Raw genomic sequence first — 7,947 nt, 5'->3', positions numbered from 1 at the left:
CTGAATCAATCCATCCATCAAAGCTACAAAAGCTAATTAGCTGGAGTCAAAGCAGCAACGGCTTCGATACACAGTAGGGTATGTAATACCTTATAAAATTGCAGCAGGGGATACAAGGTACATTTCCCACATATGCCTTAAAGCTGCCCACGAGGCCCCGGCGGGCACTTCCTGCTGCGATTGGCTTTGTATGGAGTTGTGAGCTGCCAGGACCTTCCTTCCTGTGCTCTGCTGGGCACTGGGGCAGCACTGCAGTGAGAGCCCACAACCTCCAGCTCCTCCCATTGCCATGATGGTCCACATCCATCAATGTCTTTCCTCTGAAAAAAATAATAACATATCTTAGCAGCATCTCAGGTGATGGAAACGTATTCCTACAGCAGGACAGTCCATGAGAAACATGAACCTTGCCTTCATGCTGTCTATTGAGGTCTCACTGTTGACAGCTGTTTCTTACCAGAATATCCTATACGTCTTTATCACTTCTATGGCCTATTTTTATCCCTATTCATGTAACTGGAGTAATTATATACTGATAATCAATATCTGCTCAGGCATTATATACACTATGGTCCATTCAGTGCTAAGGCAGCTCCACTGTGTATCTGCATATACCCATATTGAGTCCATCTTTTGTGCTGTCCACAATGAATGTCCACGTTGTCACACACAGAACACCCTGCAGCAGCCCCCAGTGCCCATCACTGAGGCCTAAACCAACCTGATGCAACACCAAATGGAGGTGAGCCCACTCCTTGCCTGCTTTAATGCTCTGTGCTGCTGAGCACAATCGTTTCATCACGTGGAAGCCCATGGATCACCATTCTTGTGCACTGTTCGAGGCAGTCACTATAATCATTAAACCCGGTGTCCATTAAATCCTGATGAATTGCTTGATGCTCCATTGGCCGTGCTCTAAGGCAGCATGCAGTCTGTTTTCTTAACACATGTTCCACGTTAACTGTTTTCATTGACTATGAATCCATAAAAATACATGTGGAACAGAGAGTACACAGTACAGTCATGTCTGTCTGACTCCTTCCCATTCTAATTGGGTAGCAAAGTCGTTTAATGGAGTCTGTGGAGTCTGTTTAACTACATTCTGCCAGAACAATGCTCTATTCATGTTTTCAACAGAACACTAGTGAGTGGACTAATATCTTTAAACTAGAAAACAAGACTTAATTGGAACAGATGCTGCAAATACCGATGCAAATGGCCAGCTCTCGTGTGATCAAAACCAGGTACAGCCCATTGATTTGTTTTTAATAGCAGCTTTCATTTTTTATTAGCGTACACAGAACTCACTAACACTATACAAAAAGTCAGTAACAATATTCTGAAAAATCATCTTGTTTAAAACAGACTCTGCCCCGCATTGTTTCTGGCAAGGTGCTATTAAGGAGTTTCCGTTCTCTGTTGGCAGATCACGTTTCTGAAGCACTCTTCTTTACTTCCCTCTCCTAGAACTTGAATAATCCCGGTGATTTTCCTAACCAGCAATTGATGTTTCATTTGATAATCTGTTTAGATGTTCACTTACACGACAAACAGGCCTTTGGGTTAGATTTGGGTTAGATTAGGCTAAATGGAGCTGGTGAGCACGTGATGGATTGTGAGACTGCAGAAACCTTTTGTGGTGGCAGTGCTCAGCCAGGAGGCTCTGAAATGTTCAGGTGAGGATTTGTAAGCTCAGAATAAAAGTGATTTTCTAGAAGCAATGGGCTTTGCCATGAGGATGTCTGAGCTGTTGGATCACAGCAGGAGTATCAAAGAGTGGAGCAGGGAACCATTCCTTGCAGAGCACCTGGCACTTGTAAATATTTGTTGGTCTTTTTATGAAGGCAAATACTTTGCTCACTGCAGTTTGTATACACACACGTGCATCTCTATGTTTGTCACTGCTGTTAGGGGTGGTTGTCCCAGCACAGGGTGCAGCTCTGAGCTGACTCCTGGTAGGCACTGGCAGCCCCGTGGGGCAGAGGGTGGTGGGATGGGGATGGGAAGAGGAGAGGTGAGAGCTGGCAGCGCAGTCGTACACTCCTTGCTTCCCACAGGGCCCCTGCAGCACTCAGCAGAGACAGAACCCTGGCACTTCTTGCCCCGTCAGGTGTGTTGAAAAGCTGCGACATTTGAGGAGGGCTGTGGATTGACTTGATGAAAAAGGGCTTTGCCTGAGACCTACCGCAGTGCAGGCAGGTGGGGAGAGGGGCTGGTGGGCTCAGAGGGGCGTCCCAGTGGGGTTCTGGGTTGAATTTGGCATCCTGAGGAGAAGGAGGGCTTGGCACTCATCTCTGCTTTTCAAGGCATGGAAGGGCAGTGTGCTCAGCCAGGGCGCAGTGCCCAACAAAGTGGGGACGTTGGCACTGGGAGCAATGGGAATCTCCTGCCTTAACAGAGGTTCTGTGCTCCCAAAGACTCAGTGCACAGCCATGGGGTGGGCGATGTCTTGTCTCACTGCTGAGCGTTCAGCTGAGCTGATGTTCATGCAGAAGGAAGAGCAGGTGATGTGCATGGAAAGGTCTCTTAGCCCTTCCTGGTTGGTGTCTTGGCTTGTGACAACCTAAGCCGAGAAGAGTCTGAATCTACCTTGGGAAACGTGATCATCTTTTCTCCCAAACCACTTCCTTCTCTCACCAGGAACTGGAGTACAACCAGCCAACCACACCTGAGCAACAAACACTTTGAGATACAAGTGAGAGTGTCGGCAGGGCTGGAGAATAGGAACATCAGAGCCTGGGGATACACAGGGAAGGAAGCTGCTGGAAAACCAAATGACAGCGGCAGGGAGTGGGACCCAGCTGCTGGATGGCTGGATTCCCAAAGCCGGACCAGTGAGATCCGATTCATGCAGTGCTGAAAGGAGCCCAGATTTCTCGAGTTGTCTTAGTGGTTGCACTCTGATCCCAGACGGGCGGATAATAAGGTTATAAATGATTTACTGCCATACAGTATATGTTATGGGAGGTTTATAGAGATCAAATCGCACACTGAGCTGGAAAATCCTCTCCATTGTTGAGGCAGTACCGTGGCTGCTGTTGGCAGTAGCACATTAATGGCATGTGAGGGAGTTTGCCTTATTCAAACAATAGTGTAGGCATTATAATTTAATTACTCCCATAATTAGGGCAGTTTTCTCAGAAGAAAACAGCCTTAAGTGGAAAAAAAAGGCACTGAGTTTTTTTCTGAGCTGCGTTTAATGAAGGACTCCCCGTCCTTTCTGTAAGGGATCTTCTGTGCTATGCTGGATTTTATTAATGGTGTAACAGAAGATTTCTCCTTTCCACTCCTTGCATCCTGGAGCCGATTTCCTCTCCTGTGTCTTTATTCCTGACATTCAGTGCCTTCCTGACATAGATTTTCTGAGCCAGATCAAGTTGTGTTTGCTTGGAGTGAGGGGTAAAAGCATTTTTGGAAAGGAAAATCTCCAAGTTGGGAAGAAAAAACTCAGCAAACATTCAGTGTTATGAATACAGGAGGACAAGCAGCAGGAATATCGAATACAAGGCACGGGAGCAAAGTGCTTCTTGACCTGTGGCCCAGGAGGCAGCAACTTGAAGTTCATCTCTGCTTCAGTGCCAGGATCCAGCAGGGCAGTGTGGCAATCATCCCTCAGAGAGTCACACGCTTTTCCTTTGATGTACATAAGGACTCCCTTTCATTTGTTTATTTTCACTGTCAAATTATTTCACTTAGTCCCTTGTGCAAGCCAGATACTGCAGGATATCATCACATTCGGTAAATAAGGAAGTGGAACCTGACTCCTGAATGACAGTAAATGAAGTGATTTGCCAGTCAGCAGGGGCTGAGTTACATCCCTGCTGGACTTTACTCAGGCGATGCCATCCCAGCCCTTCAGGGTGTGTGCTGGGAGTGCCTCCCATGCACTGCGTGAGCAATTCCAAAGTTACCTGGTACAAAGGATTGCATCTGTATGTCTTCATTTTTCCAGTTATATGACTATTTTCAAGCACTACCATCATATGGAGCCACATAGGCACGTTTACTGTCCAAACAGTGTAGGGAAATTAAGGCCAGTTCCAGTAAAGCCCAGTGAATTCCTGCTGGGTGCTCAGTGAGACAGGGCTGGGGTGTCCTGCCCACAACTGTCCCATATCCCATGTCTGCCCTTGGAGCTCAGCCTTTGTTGTGACAACCAGAGACAGACATTCTAATAAAGTGATGCTTACTATTAGAGGAAGTGTTGGGCGGCACCCACAGCGCTGCTGATGACAACACAACAGATTTTCCCTAATGAAGTTCTCAATTGCTCGTGACTTTTCGCTCAGTTGGACTATTTCTGAACTCATCCATCTACATTAGGTGCTTTTCCAGTTTCCATAGCAGCGGGGCAGTTCATCATCTTTAACATATCTAGCCTTACAGTGTCTTACAGAGGGAAATACTGTGTCCATTCTATAAACCTGCAGCCAGAGGTGTGGGGAACCAAGTGATTTGCCCAAGGTTACAGAGTTCACCTGCAGCCGAATAGGGTAAGAACATTGCTTTCCTGGGTTCCAAGAAAATGCTTTGACTGCCAGGCTGTCCTTTCCCAGGGAGGTATTTGCTGTATCAGATCAGCAGCAGCTGAAGGTTGTTTCCCAAGTGTTCTTTTTCTCAGACTCGGAAAAAGAGACTTGCAGAGATGAAGAGGTTGGAATTGGAGTGGTACTGAGCAGGGTGAGTAATGAAACAAGAAATCAAAACTTGCAAGTAATTTATTCAGCAGAAATGCCAGCCACATTCTTTGGATAAATAACTCGCAATGAATAATTCAACCAGTGTCATCACTACAGGGCATAGGAACAGGAATGTTTTTGAATCATTTGGCCTTTTTCTTCATGTAAATCCAAGCCAAACGTCCAGATTCAGCCCCTGACGTGTTCCAACTCTGGATCTGGACTTTGCTTGTGGTTTGGACAGGGTCAGGGTCAGACCTGGGCCTGTGCTGAGCACCGTCTTCTCTCTGAAATCTGAAGAAACCCCACGAATTTGGTACCACACAGGATAAAATTCAAATCTGCCCTTAAAAAAAAAAAAAAAGCATCTGTAGCCTCCAAAGCTTGTGAAAATAGCAAAACATTGAAAGCCATTGAGGAATCCTGGATTAACACAGCACACAGAGCAGGGAAAAGGCTGGTGGCCTTTGGAACAACTTCTCACATTAATTTTCTTCCAATGCTGACAGCTTTGATTTATTGCCTTTAGGCTGGTTAGAAAACACCCAGACATGAGGGAAGCCAAGAGTTATGGAAAGCAAAGAAAATATGGTAAACGTGGTGATGAATAGCACTGGTAGACTGACAAACACTGCTCTGCGCTCCTGCTGCCCCCGGGCACTGTCTCAGGGTGAAGATGGGAACAGAGGTTTTGTTTGCACTTTCACTAGTCCTGCCTTCTCTTCTAGTATGTTGAATATTCTGCTAGAGATCCCATGGGAACCGTGGTTGTGTTGATTTTGTATCAGTTGGATGCCAGCTGGAGCACCAGCCAAGGGACGACTTGGAAAATGAAAGAAAGAAACGTGCAGCAGTTGGGAAAGTTCTTTAGATGATTTTGTTGTGAGAACCCGGTGCAGTGATTCCTTGCCTCTCCTCTGGCACTCAGCCATGGCCACAGGGGCTCCATGTCTGGAGCCGACACCGCAGTCCTGCACTGCAGCTCCTGTCTGCTCCTTCTGCTGTTTGAGATGCTGAGCACATGAGGACACAACTGGTGGCAGCACGTAGGGATGGCTCAGGTCAATGAGCAAAGAGTGGGGAGTACCAGACTGCCAAATACAGGACACAAGAGCATCATGCTGGTGCACAGCCAGCATTGCTTGTTCCTTCCTTAGAAATCACATCAATGCATTACTTCTCACAGAACATGGGAAGATCAGTTGGGTTCTTGTAGGTTGCTGAAACTGTTTGCTGTTTGATGCTTCCTTTGGCTCTATCAGATTCATGTTTACAGAACCACACCAAAACGGACCAAATAACCGAGGAACAAAACATGGTGAGAGTCGTCTTTAATCTCATCAATGGCTTTAAATATTTAGAAAGCACAGTGCAAACATCTGAAGAGAAATCGGTGTGCTTACTCTCTGTGTTTGGAGCTGCTGGGATTTACAGGCACAGAGCTGATGTTTCAGACTTTCCACAGTTATATATGCTCGTGTCATTACAGCTCTTCCCTCAGCCCAAATTGCTGGCACAGCGTCCTGAAATGTTTCTCATTAGTAAACTTTTCATAACCTCTAAAACTGCAACAACTGTAGAACGAAGCATACCAGGATGCCAGCTGGAGCTGGCACTTGGCTCGGGGCTCCCTGCTCTGTTTGCTTAGCTGGATGTGAAGGATGTTCCGGACCAACTAGCAGGACATGTGACTGAGTTTTGACCTAAACCACTGGCTTGGTTCCAGAGATCTTGCATACTTCATGGGAATGCTTTCCACTTGTTGCTTTCATACCTCAGACGCAGCTTTTAACAATTTGAGTATAAACCCGAGCCCAACAGCCATCGGAATACAGTTAGAAGTAATGGCACTTGGCTATGGAAAGTAAGGATGAGATTCCAGAGCGGCTCAGGATGCATTTAGTGCTGAGTTAACAGTGTTCCAAGGGTAGAGCTCTGCTTTTTCTTCTTTTTCCTGTCTCAAAATCCCACCATCTCTGCTGTCTTTTGTGAAGGCTCTGACATGGGTGGATCTGGAGAACCACCCTTGGTCTGGCGAAGGGGATTTTCATAGGATCATAGAATTGCTCAGATTGGAAAAGACCTTAAAGATCATCAGGTCCAACCACAGTTCCCTTCCTCCCTTAATTCTTCATGGGCAGCCTGGAGGAGCAGGAGCTCAGCTTTGCCATTTCCCCAGGAAGGGTTCATTTGTGGCTGAGTGATTGGAGCTCAGCTTGGTGAAATTGTGTTACCTGATTCACTTTCTTGAGCTTTTCATTTTCAAATGACCGAGACTATTTATTTTAAACGTATTAATTTTCAACCCAAAGACTTTTATGTATGCATAATTTATATCATTCCTAGCTGTAGCTCTTATTTTTTTTCCTTTTCCCCAATGTGGAAAATAGCGTGTGAAGTCTGAGTAGTCCTCAGATGCTGAATTCCAAATTGTCTGAATTAACTCTGAATCCCAGTGGGTTCCGCACCTCCCCAGTTGTTCATCACTTGCAGGGTTTGTAGCATTTTAGATGTTACCATTAAATCCAGGCACCCCCAGAGATACCAGCGAGACTTTGTGAGTCTAAAGAGTAGAGGAGCATGACTGAGTCCTCAGAGCTGTTCTAATTTAGCAGCGTAGTAATTTAAGTCTCCTTTAAATGGGCAATGAGTTGTAATTTTTTATACATTTTATAATTTGTTTACAATTTCACTTCCCTGCCTTGAATACCTTTTAGGAATTAGAAAATGAATGTGTTTTCCCTCTGCTTAGACTCTTTTTTTTCTATTTAGTGAACATTGATTTTTCTCCCCCGGTGCTTTTGTTCACTGCCAAAATTAACACCTCTGTTCAGCATTGCTTTCCAGAGGGCCTGGAAATGTTCTGGGGCCATTAATGGGGTTGGGCTACACTCTCTCCTTCCCGGTGTCGGTCAGTACAGCCGAGGTGCCCTCATGGGGTGGATGAAAGGAAGGAAGAGCTGACCAAAGCCCTTTGGATGAGCAGTTATGTGCTCCTCCAAAACCTTCCCTTCCTGCAGGCTGAGCCCACCTCCAACACAAAGCTCAGAAGGTACCTCTGGGCTGAGCTGCTGGGATGGGAGGGAATGGCCTTAAGTTGTGTTGGATTAGGTTGGGTAGGAGGAAACGTTTCTTCTCCAAAGCAGTGAAGCCATGCTGTGCATCAGGGATCTGCAGGGAGGACTGAAGAGGAGGGTTTGGGCCATGTGGTGCCCATAAAAATGGATGCAAAATGTTTCTGAAGTGTATGAAATCTGCAGATAGTTGT

The sequence above is a fragment of the Coturnix japonica genome, chromosome 21 (assembly GCF_001577835.2).
Source record: "Coturnix japonica isolate 7356 chromosome 21, Coturnix japonica 2.1, whole genome shotgun sequence".
Taxonomy (NCBI): domain Eukaryota; kingdom Metazoa; phylum Chordata; class Aves; order Galliformes; family Phasianidae; genus Coturnix; species Coturnix japonica.
The sequence above is the reverse complement of the archived record's forward strand: the minus strand, read 5'-3'. Positions refer to the sequence as shown.